This window comes from Symphalangus syndactylus, chromosome 6 (assembly GCF_028878055.3).
Source record: "Symphalangus syndactylus isolate Jambi chromosome 6, NHGRI_mSymSyn1-v2.1_pri, whole genome shotgun sequence".
Lineage (NCBI taxonomy): Eukaryota > Metazoa > Chordata > Mammalia > Primates > Hylobatidae > Symphalangus > Symphalangus syndactylus.
The window spans coordinates 26,864,848-26,882,011 of NC_072428.2; the positions used below are offsets into that span (position 1 = coordinate 26,864,848).

The 17,164-nt window shown below is 38.2% G+C and overlaps 1 long non-coding RNA gene across 1 annotated transcript in view; it reads left to right on the forward strand.

Annotated features, from left to right (window-relative positions):
* Positions 1-17,164, forward strand: part of LOC129484297 (uncharacterized) — a 261,288-nt gene that overhangs the window by 206,893 nt on the left and 37,231 nt on the right. The gene's annotated exons all lie outside the window — the stretch shown is intronic.

The following is a 17,164-nucleotide window of genomic DNA, read 5'->3' on the forward strand; positions in this document are numbered from 1 at the left end:
ATTGTTACACAGCAATATTAAGCTAATACAAATAGCTCTTAATTTTTTTTTAAGAGAATTGGTGGATTACTTTGTCTAGGCACCCTAGTCCCTAAATGCTTTCTCCTTCTTGACAAGAATCAGTACTACACATAGCTGGTCATAATAAAGAAAGCATGGTGATTTAATTTCTGGCAGATAGATTGAAACAACAGAAGACAAACTGGGTCCCTGACAGTTTTTTTCTACCTCTAAGAACTGCCAGTCAAAGTCTAATTTATTCCCCAAGCAGATGAGGATGAGCCCAGTTTCTTAGGTGAAGAACAGATTGCCCATTTTATTTCCTCACACCCCTTCTTTGTTATCAGCTATTTCTTCACACCGCTTCCTTGTTATCAGCATATGCCAACCACTTTGTGTATTCATTCAACACCTCATTCTCAATCTTGGCTGGGAATCTTCTCTTTCATCTCCCAGCGGGTCTAAAGAAGATAAGAGGAAGAATCTGGTTTTGCTCCTATTACACTCCATCTTGTGAGAATGTGTCACTGGGAAATAGCCCAGTTAGGCAGAGATTAAAAATACTGATTATAATCTGAATCCAGAAAATAGAAAGTAAGTCTTAAATGAGATGGATAGATTCAATAGGATGGCTATGGATATCAATTAGGATTAAATAGAGGATATACATGGTACACATATTTGTTCCATCATTTGAGCAGCCATATGAATTACATATTAATATATTTTTTGTTTTTAATATATTATTTTAATTTTTATAACTAATATACTTAATTTTATTACAGTTTTAAATTTACAAAAAATTGGGCATTGGTACAGAGTACCATATATATCATGCCTCCCTCCCCACCAACACTGTTTCCCCTATTATTACATTCCCCTATTATTACTTACATTAGTGTGGAGTATTTGTTACAAATAATAAATCAATATTGATATATTATCATCAACTGAGCCCATAATTTAAGGTCTATTATTGTGTTCTACAGTCCTATATATTTTGACAAATGCACAATATTATCTATCCACCACTATAGTATCATATAGAACTATAATCTTTCATAGAATACAGTGTCATATAAAATGATATCATATAGTATCACACGCTTTGGATCCCCTATGCTTCACTTATTCATCCCTCCTCTTCTTCTTACTGAAACCCATAGAATCACCAATCTTTTAACTTTCTTTATAATTTTGCCTTTCCCAAAATGCCATGTAGGCTTTTCAGGTTAGCTTCTTCCTTAAATGGCAATATGCATTTAAGGGTCCTTCCTGTCTTTTCACGGCTTAGTATTTCGTTTCGTTTTATCATTGGATAATATCCCATTGTATGGCCATATCACAGTTTGTTTATCCATTTACCTATTGAAAGACATCTTGGTTCCTTCTAGTTTGGGCTTATTAAGAATACAGCTGGTATAAGTATTCATGTGAAGGCTTTTGTGTGGATGATATCTCCACTTTTCAAAGATGGGGTTACATGTCTGAAGGAGATGTTTCATGTTTCTTTTTTGTTGAAGGGAATTTGGAATTTTAGAGGTGTGGTACTGCTGGCTTCTTTTCACTCCTTCCATCCCTCAGCCCCCCTAGAAATAGAGGAACTTATTTAAAATCTCCATATATGGACATGATTGACATATCTTCCCTCTTCTTCCTCCTTAGCAAGGGTGTTCTTTCTTTATGAGCAAGTCCACCAGCATTAGCAGGCTTTTGGCCATGTCCTAAAACCTGACCTCTGTTAGCGATAAAGGTCATCTTATGCTATCAACATTTAAATTTAATTATTTCTTCAACTTCTTCAAAACCTAAGCAGGGAAGAGGAATACTATTTACCATGGGAATCTTCAGGAACTCCCACATAAATAAATCTCAGTTAAGTAATTTATACAAAGTCAGGCAGTTGGCAAGTAGCAGAGCCAAAAATTAAATCTGAATTGGTTGGAATCTTCAATCTCTTCTTGCTACCATATCATATTTTTCCAAAGCACTTTTCACACTAGTTCTCCTAGTATTTATCATTACTCCTGGGGGGAAATGAATTTTGATATTCAAATAAACCTTCTAAAATTTAATTAGATAAAGTAATGCTGTTTTTTTTTTTTTTCCAGCATGTTTACTCTCTAAGAAAATGGATATAATGTGCAATGTTGCCTAAATTTACATGGACATGGAACTCCTTTAGAGAGTATTTCATGGGACAAATATTTTAGTTTCTGAATTTTTAGATCATTATTTCTTGGCCCCACCCATTTCAGAATGGTTGTTCACATTACCATTTCTGTGATACTTTAGCCATCTCATCTACAAAAACTCTTTAGAGCAGTATTTCTTATGGCATATGCCACAAAGCATCCTTCTATAAAATGGAGATACATCATATGCAGGTAAGGAAGTGTATTAGGCCGTTCTTGCATTATTATAGGGAAACAGCAGAGACTGAGTAATTTAAAAAGAAGTTTAATTGGCTCACAGTTCTGTGGGCTGTACCAGCATGACACGGGCACCTGCTCATTTTCTATGGAGGCCTCGGGGAGCTTTTACTCGTGGTAGAAGGCAAAGTAGGAGCTTGCACATCACGTGGCACTCCTGCACGTCTCTTGTAGGAGTGAGGAGGTGCCAAACAGTTAACCAGATCTCATGTGAACTGACTCACTGTTGCAAGTACGGCACCAAGCCATGAGGTGTCTGCCCCCATGACCCAAACACCTCCCACCAGGCCCCACCCCCAACATGGGGGATTACAATTCAACATGGGATTTGAGTGGGGACAAATATTCAAACTATATCATGGAGTCAACGGTAAAAAATGTTCAACAAAGTTAATGATACTTCCTTATTGCAGGACTTCTCAGAGCCTTTATTAAGCTACTCCAGTATTTCAAATTCCTGTAAGAGAACCATAGAATAAACATTTGTCAACAATATTTCAAACAGGACTATTTTTTTTCCTTACAAAATGATCTTAGGTTTTGTCAGAAACAATTTGAAAAATGCTTCTTTATAGCAAAATTACAATTTCTCCTAGTAGTATCATATATTCTCATCTCTTTGCAAAAGAGAAATAAATGGAAATTCTCAGTTACAGTGGCTTTTTAAAAAAGTGTACCACGGAGACAATTTGGCCTTGATTGCAGATGATCCTGTGCTTAAACTATTCCTCTTAAAGAACCACTTTGGACTTGGAAAGTTATTCTGCCTCCAGGGATGTAATGAAATGAAAGTTGCAACGGAAGGTGTGTGTTGCCAGATATGCTGAGAGCAGCAATCGCGGGGCGGGGGGTGACCCTCTACCCTCTTTTGAGGATCCTTTGTAATTGAGAGATCAGAAGTAAATAGAAGCAAAAGCATCATTTTACAGCCCTATTGATATATTCTAGTCTTCCTCTTTACTGTTTCCATCCCAAGTGAATTGTAAATTTATTTATAGATGCAACTGGGTACTTTACAAGGTATTTCACTGCTTGCCAATATCATTTTTTAATAACTGGCATCGAGGAGCTGGTTTAATAAAGCCCAGCATTCTTTTTTAAGTTAATTCATTTAGGTCATATCTGTAATAAGCAAAGGTTTTTGAACCTCATAAAGAGTATTCTCCCTTTTCAAATAATAATTATCTGTAGAATGTCAGAGTGATTCTTAAGAGGTAGAAAGGGAACGCATTAGAACTTAGTTTTCAACATTTGTGTTTAACACTTTGCAGGCATGTTTATTATCAATATATAGTATACCACAGGCATTTTCACCATCAATTATTTGTGAGTGAAGTCAAAGGTCCATGATGTTCTGCATTCTGTAATTTTGCTGAAGCAGTAGGTTAAATTACTTATAGAGAGACTGGTGTGTGGAGGCAAGTCACTTAGGTCATGCATATGACACCCCAGTATCTCCTCCCTATCACTGGCTAGCAATGGTGGTGTGTGATGAGGCTTAATAAATGGTCCCCCAAATATATCTGCAACCCAATCCCTGGAACTTGTGAAGGTTACTTTGTCATTGCTAAGAGGCTATAAATAACATTATTTTGTTGTTAAATGGTTACTGAGAGAGAAAAAAACATTAAGACCAAAAATGCTTGTAATATGAGGATTTTCACAGGAAAAATAAGTGCTTTTAAATGGCTAGATTGAGTGAAGACCAAAGATCCATAGGAAAATCCTGTTTCTCCCTGTGATGTTTGTGTACCCTTTTAACCTTTCATGAAAAATCCAATTCTATCCATACTTCATTTGAAATACATGCACTGTGTTGAATACATGATGTATTTCTGGCCTAAGTAACACATTTTAGTGAGGAAAGATAATAAACAAGTAAACAAACGAACAGACAAGATAATTCAAAGAGTGGTAATTGCTGAAATGAAAACAAATTAGGCTAATGTAAAGAAAGTGTCCATTGGCACCACAGATGGTCTAGGCAGGTAGGACTTCTACAAGCTGAGATTTGAAGGATGAAAAGAGGCCAGGCATTGGTAGTATTGGAGCCTTCCAGACAGAGGGAAGAACCAACTTAAAGCAGGAGGGATTGGGGTGTGTGTGTGTGTGTGTGTGTGTGTGTGCTTGTAGGTTGGGAGATGCTCAGTGTTGCTGGAGCAGAGTGAGTGAATGCGTAAACTGTAAGGGTAGGAAGCCACGGGATTATGAAAACATGCACAGATCATGTCATAGAGTTGGAATATTTTTTAAGGGCAACGAGAATATTTTGGAGAGTGTCTTAGTCCATTTAGTGATGTTATAAAGGAACTACTGAGGCTAGGTAATGCATTAGGTTGGTGCAAAAGTAATTGCTGTTTTTATCATTGAAAGTAATGGCAAAAACTGAGATTAATTTTGCACCAAACTGAAATAAAGAGGCCTATTGGCCCATGATTCTGCTGGCTGGAGGACTGAAGATATGGTGCGGGTGTCAGGCTGCTTCCATTCACGGCGGAAGGTGAAGGAGAGCCAGTTCAGAGAGACCACATGACAAGAGAGGAAATAAGACAGAGAAGTGGGAGGTACCAGGCTCTTTTTAACAAGGTCTCACTGGAACTAATAGAGCTAGAACTCATTCACTCCTTCCAACCCATCTATTCATAAGGGGGGGATCCACTCTCATGTCCCCAAAACCTCTGATTAGACCCCACATCCAACACTAGGATCAAATTGCAACATGAGGTTTTGAGGGAACAAAAATGCACACTATAGCGGAGAGTTTTAAACCACAGAGTAGTATTGGTATTATTATTTATTTTTTGAGATGGAGTCTCGCTGTCGCCCAGGCTAGAGTGCAGTGGCACAATCTCGGCTCACTGCAGGCTCCGCCCCCTGGGGTTCACGCCATTCTCCTGCCTCAGCCTCCCGAGTAGTTGGGACTACAGGCGTCCGCCACCTCGCCCGGCTAATGTTTTGTATTTTTTTTTTTTAGTAGAGACGGGGTTTCACCGTGTTAGCCAGGATGGTCTCGATCTCCTGACCTCGTGATCTGCCCGCCTCGGCCTCCCAAAGTGCTGGGATTACAGGCGTGAGCCACCGCACCTGGCCGCGTTGGTATTATTTATATTATATTCGAAACAATCACTCTAGTTAAAATATAGAACATAGATTGTAGAGGGGCAAAAAGAGAAATAGGAAGTCCAATTAGTGGGTTTTGAGTTCATTCCAGCAAGAGAAAGCAATGGCAGCAGTGAAGACCGACATAAATGGAAACTTTAGCAATGGGTTTGGAAGGTAAAGTCAAAGCATTTGTGACGGGTGGGATGTAGAATAGGAGCGAAAGAAACAATTAATTTATGTCTCCTAGATATTTGGATTAAGAAACGTGGGAAATAATATTTTCATTTTCTGAGATGGCAAAAGCTTTGAAAGTATAAGGGTTGCAAGAGAGAAATTGAGTTTTGTTTGGCTGTGTTTAGGTGTGAGGTACTTATTAGACATCCAAGTTGAAATATTGAGCTGGTAGTTGTATATACATGTTTAGAGTTCATAGAATTAAGATATGTAATAAATAATAAAAATTTAGACCTTGTGATAATGTATTTCATAAGATAGTGACATGCTGAGGTGAGTTTGAGGTGGTTTGTTTTCGTTATTGTGTGCTTTAGATACTGCTTTTTAGTTGTGTTTAATGTGGTGGTGGTATGGTGTAGTAGTAGTATTCTCCAAAATGATTCCTACTCAAGCAAAATATCTTATCGGAAACCAGAAAACTAAGGAAAAGATAAGTATTATTAAATTCCTGCTGCCACCTGGTGGTACCATCCAAAATTAAAAAGAGAAAAACGTAAACAATCTGGACTGTGTCGGTAGGACTCGACGGTACAGTTACTTTATCCGACCCTAGCTCATTTTACAGATGAGAAAAGAAAGACTCAGAGAAAGAAAGAAAGTGAATAGTTCCAGATCTCATAGCTACTCAGGAGTTGCTTAAATCTATTTTAATAATTTCTACACTGATCTAAAACTAGCTTTATCCAAATGAATTAATATTTGTTTCAAACTTTATTTCACAATTTACTTATTTTTAGCAGCCATTTAGAAATATCTTTTAAATCATTTTGTAACTGGTCTTCAAAAAAATTCCCATATGTTTTCCCAACTCTCAATAATTAAAAGGAAGTAGATTTTGTTATTATTAGAGGATGCATTGAGAAAATAGAAGTATGAAATTAAGATATATTAATAGACACCTTGAATCAATGTTTAGCACCAGGCAACATGCTTTGCTAAATACGTTTTAGTCCAGCAGTCCCCAACCTTTTCTGGCACCAGGGACAGGTTTTGTGGGAGACAATTTTTCCATGGACCAGGGGCGGGGAGATGGAGGGATGGTTTAGGGATGATTCAAGCGTGTTACATTTATTATGCACTTTATTTCTATTATTATTGCATTGTAATATATAATGAAATAATGAAACAATTCACCATAATCTTGAATCAGCGGTAGCCCTGAGCTTGTTTTTCTGCAACTAGAAGTTCCCATTTGCGGGTGATGGGAGACTGATGGATCATCAGGCATTAGATTTTCGTAAGGATTGGGCAACCACACATGCGCAGTACACAATAGGGATCATGCTCCTATGAGAATCTAATGCCACCGTTTATGTGACGTGAGGCAGAGCTCAGGTGGTAATGCAGCCATGGGGAGTAGCTGTAAATAAAGATGAAGCTTCACTCGTGCTCACCTCTTGCTGTGCCACTGGGTTCCTAAAAAGCTAGGACCAGTGCTAGTTCATTGCCCAGGGGTTGGGGGTCCCCTGTCTTAGTCAACCCTGTGGAAGGGGACAGCTGTGATTGAGGAAGTCTTACAGGCTGTACCAAATAGCAGCAAAGAACTCAGAATCTGGAGACAATAGTATCCAGGATTTGAATTATAGACATTGCCTAATAGTCTTGTGACCTTGAACAAGTTAACCTCCCTATGTATAGTTTTCTTATCTCTATAAAAAGTCAACCACATATGCTTACAGTAAGAAAATTTAAGTGATGTTAAAAATCTCTTTCAAAATATAGGTGTTATTAGCTGGGTGCAGTGGCTCATGCCTGTAATCCCAGCACTTTGGGAGGCCAAGGCTGGCGGATCACCTGAGGTCGGGAGTTCGAGATTAGCCTGACCGACATGGAGAAACGCTGTCTCTACTAAAAAACACAAAATTAGCCAGGCGTGGTGGCACATGCACATAATCCCAGCTACTCAGGAGGCTGAGGCAGGAGAATCGCTTGAACCTGGGAGGCGGAGGTTGCAGTGAGCCGAGATTGTGCCATTGCCCTCCAGCCTGGGCAACAAGAGTGAAAACTCCGTCTCAAAATCATAACAATAATAATACAGGTATTATTGTTATTTGGGCATGGCAAGGACAACAGTTCAAGAGATGATTACCTTTAAAAAGATAGCTTGTTATAGTCACAGATTCCAAGAGGAAGGGGCATGACACATCACTGGGGCCACATGAGGAAGCACCAGGGTCATTTGGGAGGCAGAGGGAGCAAGGAGAAAATGTTGGCAAGAGTCTTTATTCTGGTTTCCCCAGGAAGAAACAGGCAAGGCAGGGTGATCAGGCTTAGGATTGTCCCTCTTAAATAACTGTGGGGCGCTCCAGGGCATAGCGCCTGTCCCTAGTTTTCTGGTATCTGATCCGGAGGTGATTAGGACAGGAGAAGAGTGGCCTAGTGTGTAAGAGCAACATGAAGAGGTGATTGCGGTTTGGGTTCTGGATTGGTTGGTTTGCATATGAAAGGCATGCTCCCAGGTGAGTTGTTCACTATTTCTAGAAATAGTCTAGCCTTGTGAGAGGCAGTATCTTAGGGGCCAGTATGGCATCAGATGTCAAAGCATCAGAAACACGTGATTAATGTAAGGTCTATCTCATGGAAACCCAGAATAAATTGTGGCCACAATCATGACAATAATGATAATATAAAGAAATATTTGTATGATGCCTGCTCCCCAAAATATCAGTCTTTTCTGGACACACAAAAATGAACACGAATTTACTCTGATGTAGAAAATATGAGAGTAGAGAGTCATACAAGGTATTGTGGGTGTGCAGCTGGGAAAAAGGGAGTGATGGATTTAGTTTAGGGGAAGGAAGGCTAAAAGAAGAATGCATGAAGATAATTCATAAATTCGTCCTTAGGGAATGAGTAGGAACGAACACAATGAATAAAATTTGGTTTCAGGGTGAAGAAAGACATTATAGAAGGAGGTAATAATGCACAATGGCAAGGAGGTGAGAGTATATACAATATGAAGAGTGACCTGGAATTCACTATGGCTTGGAGAGAGTTTTACAATTAAAATAGTGTTGTTTTTTATAATAATGAGGAAACAATAGAGGAAAAAAGTTACGTTTACCAAATACTTACCCTGTGCTGAACCTTTGACCTATACCATCTCATGTAATCCTTAAAAAATTCTTAATGAGGACAGTACTTTCGATATCTCTCTTCACAGAAAAGAAAATCGTCTTTTAGTGAGTTTCAGTGTTCTGAGACAGCAGTGGTGGAAGCTGCAAGACCTCTTGTGCTTTAGGCTCAGAAATCACACAGTGTCACTGTGTCATATTCTATTGGTCAAAGTAGAGTCACAGAGCCACCCCAAATTCAAAGGATAAGGAAATAAAGCACATCTGTTAATGAAAGTTACTGCAAAAAATTTGTGGCCATATTTTTTACTTACTACCAAAATAAGTCTATTATCTGCTCTCATTCACTGAAAGTAGGATCTCAAAACCAAATATAATAGGAAAATCAGGTACCAAATTCCCCTAGAATCCCTAAAGAGATAAAGAAGCATCCTAAGGAACCCACCACATGTGGGATTATGTTTAATCCATTTTAATGAACCCCTAAGGATAGAATAACTCAGCTTTTTACGTGAGTGCCATCATATTTAATCATCATGACAAAATTATGAGGTAAGGATTATCAAGTTATTTTGCATAAGACAAAAACTCAAATAGGTTTGAAATTATTCTTGAAGTTGCACAGCAATCAAGTGGTTGAGCCAGGATCAGAAGCTCAGTGTATATGAATCCATTGTGCCTACTTTTACCACTGCTCATAGGACAGCGTGGTGCAATAAGTAGTGAGGTTACAGGGAAGGTATTTGGGAAAGTGAATTCCAGCCTGTAGCACAGCAGAGCTGTATCTTTGACAGTAGGAAATGGGGGCCTGCAGCCAGGAGAGAGTTTTGTGATAGATATGTCTATTTTGTCACTGTCATCATAACAGCAATATTCAAATTGCAGGAGTATATAAGCTTCTCAGAAATAAATGTGGAGAGGAAGTGTAGGGAAAAGAAAGTTAAAGAGGATAAAAGGAGATTAGTTTAAAAAGGAGGAAAAGAGATAACAGAGGAAATTAGGGAATGGAAGAGAAAAGAAAATAGAAAAAGGTAACAGCTGAATGAGGGGAAAAAATGCCCTCATCAATTAATGCAGGGAAGTACAGCAGAATGAGGAAGGTGATGACCGTAATTCATTTAAAAAAAAAAAAAACCCATAAAAAATTGGGCAAAGGATATGAACAGACACTTCTCAAAAGAAGACATTTATGCAGCCAACAGACACATGAAAAAATGCTCATCATCACTGGCCATCAGAGAAATGCAAATCAAAACCTCAATGAGATACCATCTCACACCAGTTAGAATGACGATCATTAAAAAGTCAGGAAACAACAGGTGCTGGAGAGGACGTGGAGAAATGGGAACACTTTTACACTGTTGGTAGGAGTATAAACTGGTTCAACCATTGTGGAAGACAGTGTGGCGATTCCTCAAGGATCTAGAACTAGAAATACCATTTGACCCAGCCATCCCATTACTGGGTATATACCCAAAGGATTATAAATCATGCTGCTATAAAGACACATGCACACATATGTTTATTGCGGCACTATTCACAATAGCAAAGACTTGGAACCAACCCAAATGTCCATCAATGATAGACTGGATCAAGAAGATGTGGCACATATACACCATGGAATACTATGCAGCCATAAAAAATGATGAGTTCACGTCCTTTGTAGGGACATGGATGAAGCTGGAAACAATCATTCTCAGCACACTGTCGCAAGGACAGAAAACCAAACACCGCATGTTCTCACTGATAGGTGGGAATTGAACAATGAGAACACTTGGACACAGGATGGGGTACAACACACACTGGGGCCTGTCATGGGGTGGGGAGGGGGTATGGATAGCATTAGGAGATATATCTATTGTAAATGACAAGTTAATGGGTGCAGCACACCAACATGGCACATGTATACATATGTAACAAACCTGCACGTTGTGCAGATGTACTCTACAACTTAAAGTATAATAATAATAAAAAAAATATAACTGTGGTAAAATAAAAAAAATATGTTTCATAGAAGAGTATTTGTAGCAGAGTGTTTATAGCATTTAAACTCTTGAGTCTCTGAATTTCAGAAAATAATGTGAAGTTGAGCCCTATATTCTCACAAAAGCTTATACATAAAGACTCAAGGATGTACATTAACCATTCCAGGACCTAAGTTCAGAAGAACCAAAAAAGAAAGAAAAAAATGTTTGCCATTAGCTGTAGACAAAGAGTTTTTAAGGCTGTGTCTCCACTGGAACCATGAAGAAGATAATACTTATTTTTTCCTCTTTAAAGAATAATTTTCTACAATTGCATTTGGGATTAAGTTAAAAAATAAAAAAATAACAATTTCCACCTTAACTCTCAAATTTTGATTTGTATGAGAAAGGAACTGTTCGTAATTAGACAGTAATTACAAGCTAGCTGAAGGTCACTATTAGAAATTATCTCATGAGACAAGAATAGTTCACAGCATTTATAGTTTATACCATGCTTTATCATATTATACTTTCCATCTCTTTTTTTCTGTCCCATATACCTTAACATGCATTACTTTTGAAGGCAAGAATTGTGTCCGTGTTGCTGTATCTCTAGCATTTGTAAATACATATTAAATTAATAGGAACAAAAAAGATTCATATAGACATTTCTTGTTGGTTAATATATGGTTTATCTAGGAAGATCTAATTTTCTAAACTAGGCAGTAGTGTCATCCAGCTACTAAGATAAGCTACGTTTATCTTGTGAGCAGGACTGGCACACATTTAGGTAAGCTGTAACCCCTATAAATCCCAGGGACACTAATGCCACAGCCTTGGTACTATCAAATTCAAAGAAGCGGTTCCGAGGAAACAGATAGTTAAGGGTTCTTCTATCATTATAGTCATCACTGACAAACTGTTAAAGGGCATCCAATTCCTAGTCCAAGATAATGTCCTAAAATTTCTCTATCCCTTATTCATCACTCTAAAACTTTATGCGCAGCTGCTTGAAATCCTCTTTATCTTCACTCCATCCCTCCTTCAAACTCTCTTTGGCACTTGAACAAGTATTCCTCTTTTATACTTTCTTCAAAAGTCATGAAACGCCACTTTCTTACAGGTGACCTGTGGGAGGCAGTCATGCCATGCTTCTGTCCTCTGTGTGCCACCTATTTTGAACGTTTGTTCTTTTGCTCTGATAACTTTTTCTACAATAAATCCTTATGAGTAATTTCTAATGGATGTAAATGATCACATAGGTACATGATTTTAATTCATAAAAATAAAAGTTTTGTGATGGGTGTAAGAAGCAAATCCATTTCTCAACCCTCATATTCTACCATATTCCCTCATTCTACAAATACATTTGACATCTGCTACGTGGCAGACATGTTTCTAAATGCTAGGGATATCCCAGTAAATAAAATAAACAGATATCCATTCCCTTGTTCACCTTTGATCTTGTTAAGGCAAAGAGATAATAAACCAGTCGCATTATTTGGTACACAAAGGAGATAGTAAGTGCACCAACCTGCTACCATCTGCCTATCTTGGTTTTACCATGGATTACAGAGAATTACATTACTCAAGTTCCATGGCCTTCTGGACTTTAGGTGGGTTTACCCAATGTGAAACAAAAGAGCTCGGGAGAACAGAAACTGGAGTATTTCTCCTTCTACCTCTCTGTGATTCTGGGGACATCCAGCCGAACAGTCCCTCTTCTATGGTTCCAGTAGAGGTTTAGCTGAACAACCTCCACTATGGTTTTAGCTCCCTCCAGAAGACCTGGATTCAGGGTTCTGGTAGCATCATTCCCTTTGCTAGGCCTTCTGGTCCTATGAGGTTGTTGTAGAAGTTTCTTGCTGTTGCTAATGCCCAGGCTGCTTCTCCATCCTCTTTTTGGCTTCTCAGCTCTTCTACAGCTTTGTCATCGATTCCTTATATTAAATGTTCTCTGTTTTTAAAATATGGTGTGATTTATTTTCTTATCTGAATCATACAAAGGCATTGGTTTTGGGAGGGCTGGATAGTGGCATGCAGTGTTAAACAGGGTTGGTCAGAGTAGGCTTCATTGGGAAATTAATAGTATAACAGGGGCTTGAAGGATATGTGGTAGTGAGGCATGTGGCTATTTGAGAGAGAAATTCCTGGAAGACGGAAAAGGCTTACAAAGTTTTTAAGGAGTTTCATCTTTGGTATATACTTGTACAGTGAGGAGGCCAGGGTGGACATGCAGTGCTGAGTTAGAATGGTAGACGAGATCTGAGAGATAATAGGAAGTCAGGTCTAATAGGGTCTCACAGGCTATTTTAAGAACTTTGGCTTTTATTCCCAGTGCCGTGGAGGAAGACTGCATTGTTCTGAACAGAAAAATGACATGACCCTGTTACTCTTTATATAATTATCTTGGCTATTGTGCTGAGAATAGACTATAGATGAGCAAAGGTGAAGGTAGTAAACCAGTTAGAAATCAATTGCAGTAATCCATGAAAGCAGTGACTCAGGCTGGAGGAGTGTGAAGTCATGTGATTCTGGATATACAATTTAAGTGGAGGACTATCTATTGAACCAAATGTGTAGTGTGAGAAAAATTAAGAAGGCAATGATTTCTGATCTAGGCAAATAAATAGAATTGTCTACCATTAAGTGACAGGAGGAAAAGGTATGTGGAGTAAATTTGAACGTGGGGTATAAAGTTAAGAGTTTTGTTTTGGGCATGATAGTTAATACAGCAGTTTAGATTTCAGGGGCAACCACCTGACTCTGTATATTGTAATTTCAGAGAAGACAACCCGGCTGGGAATTATTAGCATGTAAATAGTATTTAAAGCCATGACACTGGGGATGATTTCATCCTAGCTGTGAGTGTAGAGAGAGAGGAGATAAGGTCTAAGAATTGAGCCTTGGGTTACGTCAAAGCTAAAACATTAGAGAAAGAAGAAAAACCTGCAAAATAGATTGAAAAGAAACAAATAAGCAGGAAGGAGTGTGATATCCTAGGAGCTAAACAGACAAATAGTTTTTAGAAGGAAGTAATAAACTGTGTGAAACGCTGATAGAAGTTCAAGAAAAATGAGAATATATTATTAGACTTAATATATGGACACTATTGGTAACGTCAGTAAGAGCAGTTTCAGTGCGGCAGTGGAGAGTTTAAATGAAGTGGATTGAAATAAATGGAAGGAAAAACATGATAGAAAATATTTTTGAGAGAAGTTTTTTATAGATGGAAATAGAAAAATGATATGGTAGTTGGAGGTCAAGTGAGGTCAGGGGACTTTATTTTTAAAATAGAAGAAGTAGCAGTATGTTTAAATGCTGATGTAATCATTCAAGAAAGAAAGAAATAATGATACGGAAGAGAGAGGGGAACGTTTTTTAAACTTTTTATTTTTATAGATTTAGGGGTACAAATCTGATATGGTTTGGAGGTTCCCCTTCCAAATCTCATGTTGAGATGTGATTCCCAGTGTTGGAGGAGGGGCTTGGTGGGAAGCGTTTGGGTCATGGGGGTTGACTCTTCATCAGTAGCTTGGTGCTGTCTTTATGATAATGAGTGAGTCCTCACTCTGTGTTTAAGTGGGATCTGGTTGTTTAAAAGCGTGTGGCACCTCCACGCTTTCTCTCTTGCTCCTGCTCTCACCATGTGATGTGCTGACTTCTCATTGCCTTCTGCCATGATTATAAGCTCCTAAGGCCTCACCATAAGCAGAGGCCAGCACCGGCTTCCTGGGCAGCCTGCAAAACCATGAGCAAATTAAACCTCTTTTCTTTATAAATTACCCAGCCTGAGGTATTTCTTTATAGCAGTGCAAGAATGGCCTAAAACACAGTACAGTTTTGTTACATGGGTGTTTTGCATACTGCTGAAGACTGGGCTGTTAGTGTTCCTATCACCCAAATAGTGTGCATTGTACCTAATAGGGGGCATTTCAGACCTCACTCCCTCCTGTCTATATGTCCATGTGTACCCATTATTTAGCTCCTTTTTATAAGTGAGAACATGCAAGTTTTGACTTTCTGTATGTGAGTAATTTCATTTAGAATAACAGCCTCTAGTTCCATCCATTTGGAGAGAGGGGAACTTTTTTTAATGAATTACAGTAATGCATCACTTATGGATGGACATATATTCTAAGAGATGTATTATTAGGTGATTTCATCATTGTACAAACCTCAGAGTGTACTTCTACAAATCTAGATGGCATAGACTACTACACACCTAGGCTATATAATATAGCCTATTGCTCCTGGGCTACAAACCTGTACAGCAGGTTACTGTACTGAATGTTGTAGGCAATTGCAACACAATTGTAAGTATTTGGGTATCTAAACAAATCTAAAATATGGAAAAAGTACAGTAAACATTAGGTAGTGTGATCTTATGAGACCACTGGTGTATATCGCCTGTAATTGAACAAAATGTCGTTATGCAGTACATGAATGTACTTAAATAGATAAAAGGGTGTTATATGGTGGAAATTTGGAGAATTGGCTTTAAATAGGAGCATGCATAATCTCTGTATATACATAGGAAAGAAGGGCGAGTGTATAAACACAAATGCTAATATGTTAGTAGTTTCAGTAGTGGAAGTTTGTAGAAATTCTTCTCAAGTAGTTTAATTTCCTTAATGAAGTAGAAACCCAAATGAGAATGGGGTTTGAACAGAAAAAGGAATGCATAAAATAATCTTCTTACAAGTAAGTCAATGAGTGGACTAAATAAATGTAGTTTTATTGCCAAGCAATAAAGGTTGGGCTTGAGATTTGTGGTAATGATCTTAACCTGCGTGGTCATACGTATTTATCCAGCCACATCAAGCTATACAGATGCAGTTCTGAGTAGGTAAGGAATTACATTTAACCAGGACTGTGATTTTAACAACAGAATAGAATGAACCTAGAGATAGAATCAAGGAGGTTGAAACAAATGCAAAGCAGTGTTTAAATGGACTGACTATGAAATTCAATCTGTGGTAAAGATAAAATGAAGACACTAGGAGAGTGAGAAAAAGATGGGATGATCAATGGAACTTACAAAGGAGGCTTTGTGAATATTTTGCCTCCCTTGATTTAACTGAAAACAAGGGAACTTTAAATTAATAGGAGGGTCTGATTTAAGAGCTCTAAATTGACACAGTATCTCAACGTTAAAGATATTTTTAATCTATTAGAAACCAAGAGAGTTTTATTGTTTATATAGTCAGACAAAATGAAAACAAGACAAAAAATAAGTAAATATAATGAGATTTTATCTCATGTTTAGCTATTCAGAGTACTGGGCTCTGTAATCCTATTTTATTTTCCCAATGTCTTATCTCTGTATTGTAAAACTAAAGCTTAAAAGACTGGTGTCATTTAGGTTCCAGTAAGTTCTAGACATTCTCTGATCTGAATACTAAAATCGTATAGACAGAGGGAATATAGCAAGACTCAATCTTGATTTCTTGTTTCTTTATTATTATTATTATTATTGTACTTTAAGTTTTAGGGTAGATGTGCACAACCTGCAGGTTTGTTACATATCTATCCATGTGCCATGTTGGTGTGCTGCACCCATCAACTCGTCGTCTAGCATTAGGTATATCTCCTAATGCTGTCCCTCCTCCCTCCCCCCATCCCACAACGGTCCCTGGAGTGTGATGTTCCCCTTCCTGTGTCCATGTGTTCTCATTGTTCAATTCCCACCTATGAGTGAGAACATGCAGTGTTTGGTTTTTTTGTCCTTGCAATAGTTGACTGAGAATGATGGTTTCCAGTTTCATCCATGTCCCTACAAAGGACATGAACTCATCCTTTTTTATGGCTGCATAGTATTCCATGGTGTATATGTGCCACATTTTCTTCATCCAGTCTATCGTTGTTGGACATTTGGGTTGGTTCCAACTCTTTGCTATTGTGAATAGTGCCACAATAAACGTACGTGTGCATGTGTCTTTATAGCAGCATGATTTATAGTCCTTTGGGTATATACCCAGTAATGGGATGGCTGGCTCAAATGATATTTCTAGTTCTAGATCCCTGAGGAATTGCCACACTGACTTCCACAATGGTTGAACTAGTTTACAGTCCCACCAACAGTGTAAAAGTGTTCCTATTTCTCCACGTCCTCTCCAGCACCTGTTGTTCCCTGACTTTTTAATGATCGCTATTCTAACTGGTGTGAGATGGTATCTCATTGTGGTTTTGATTTGCCTTTCTCTGATGGCCAGTGATGATGAGCATTTCTTCATGTGTTTTTTGGCTGCATAAATGTCTTCTTTTGAGAAGTGTCTGTTCATGTCCTTTGCCCACTTTTTGATGGGGTTGATTTCTTGTTTCTAAAGTGATCTTTGGAAACAAAATGTCCTTTGTG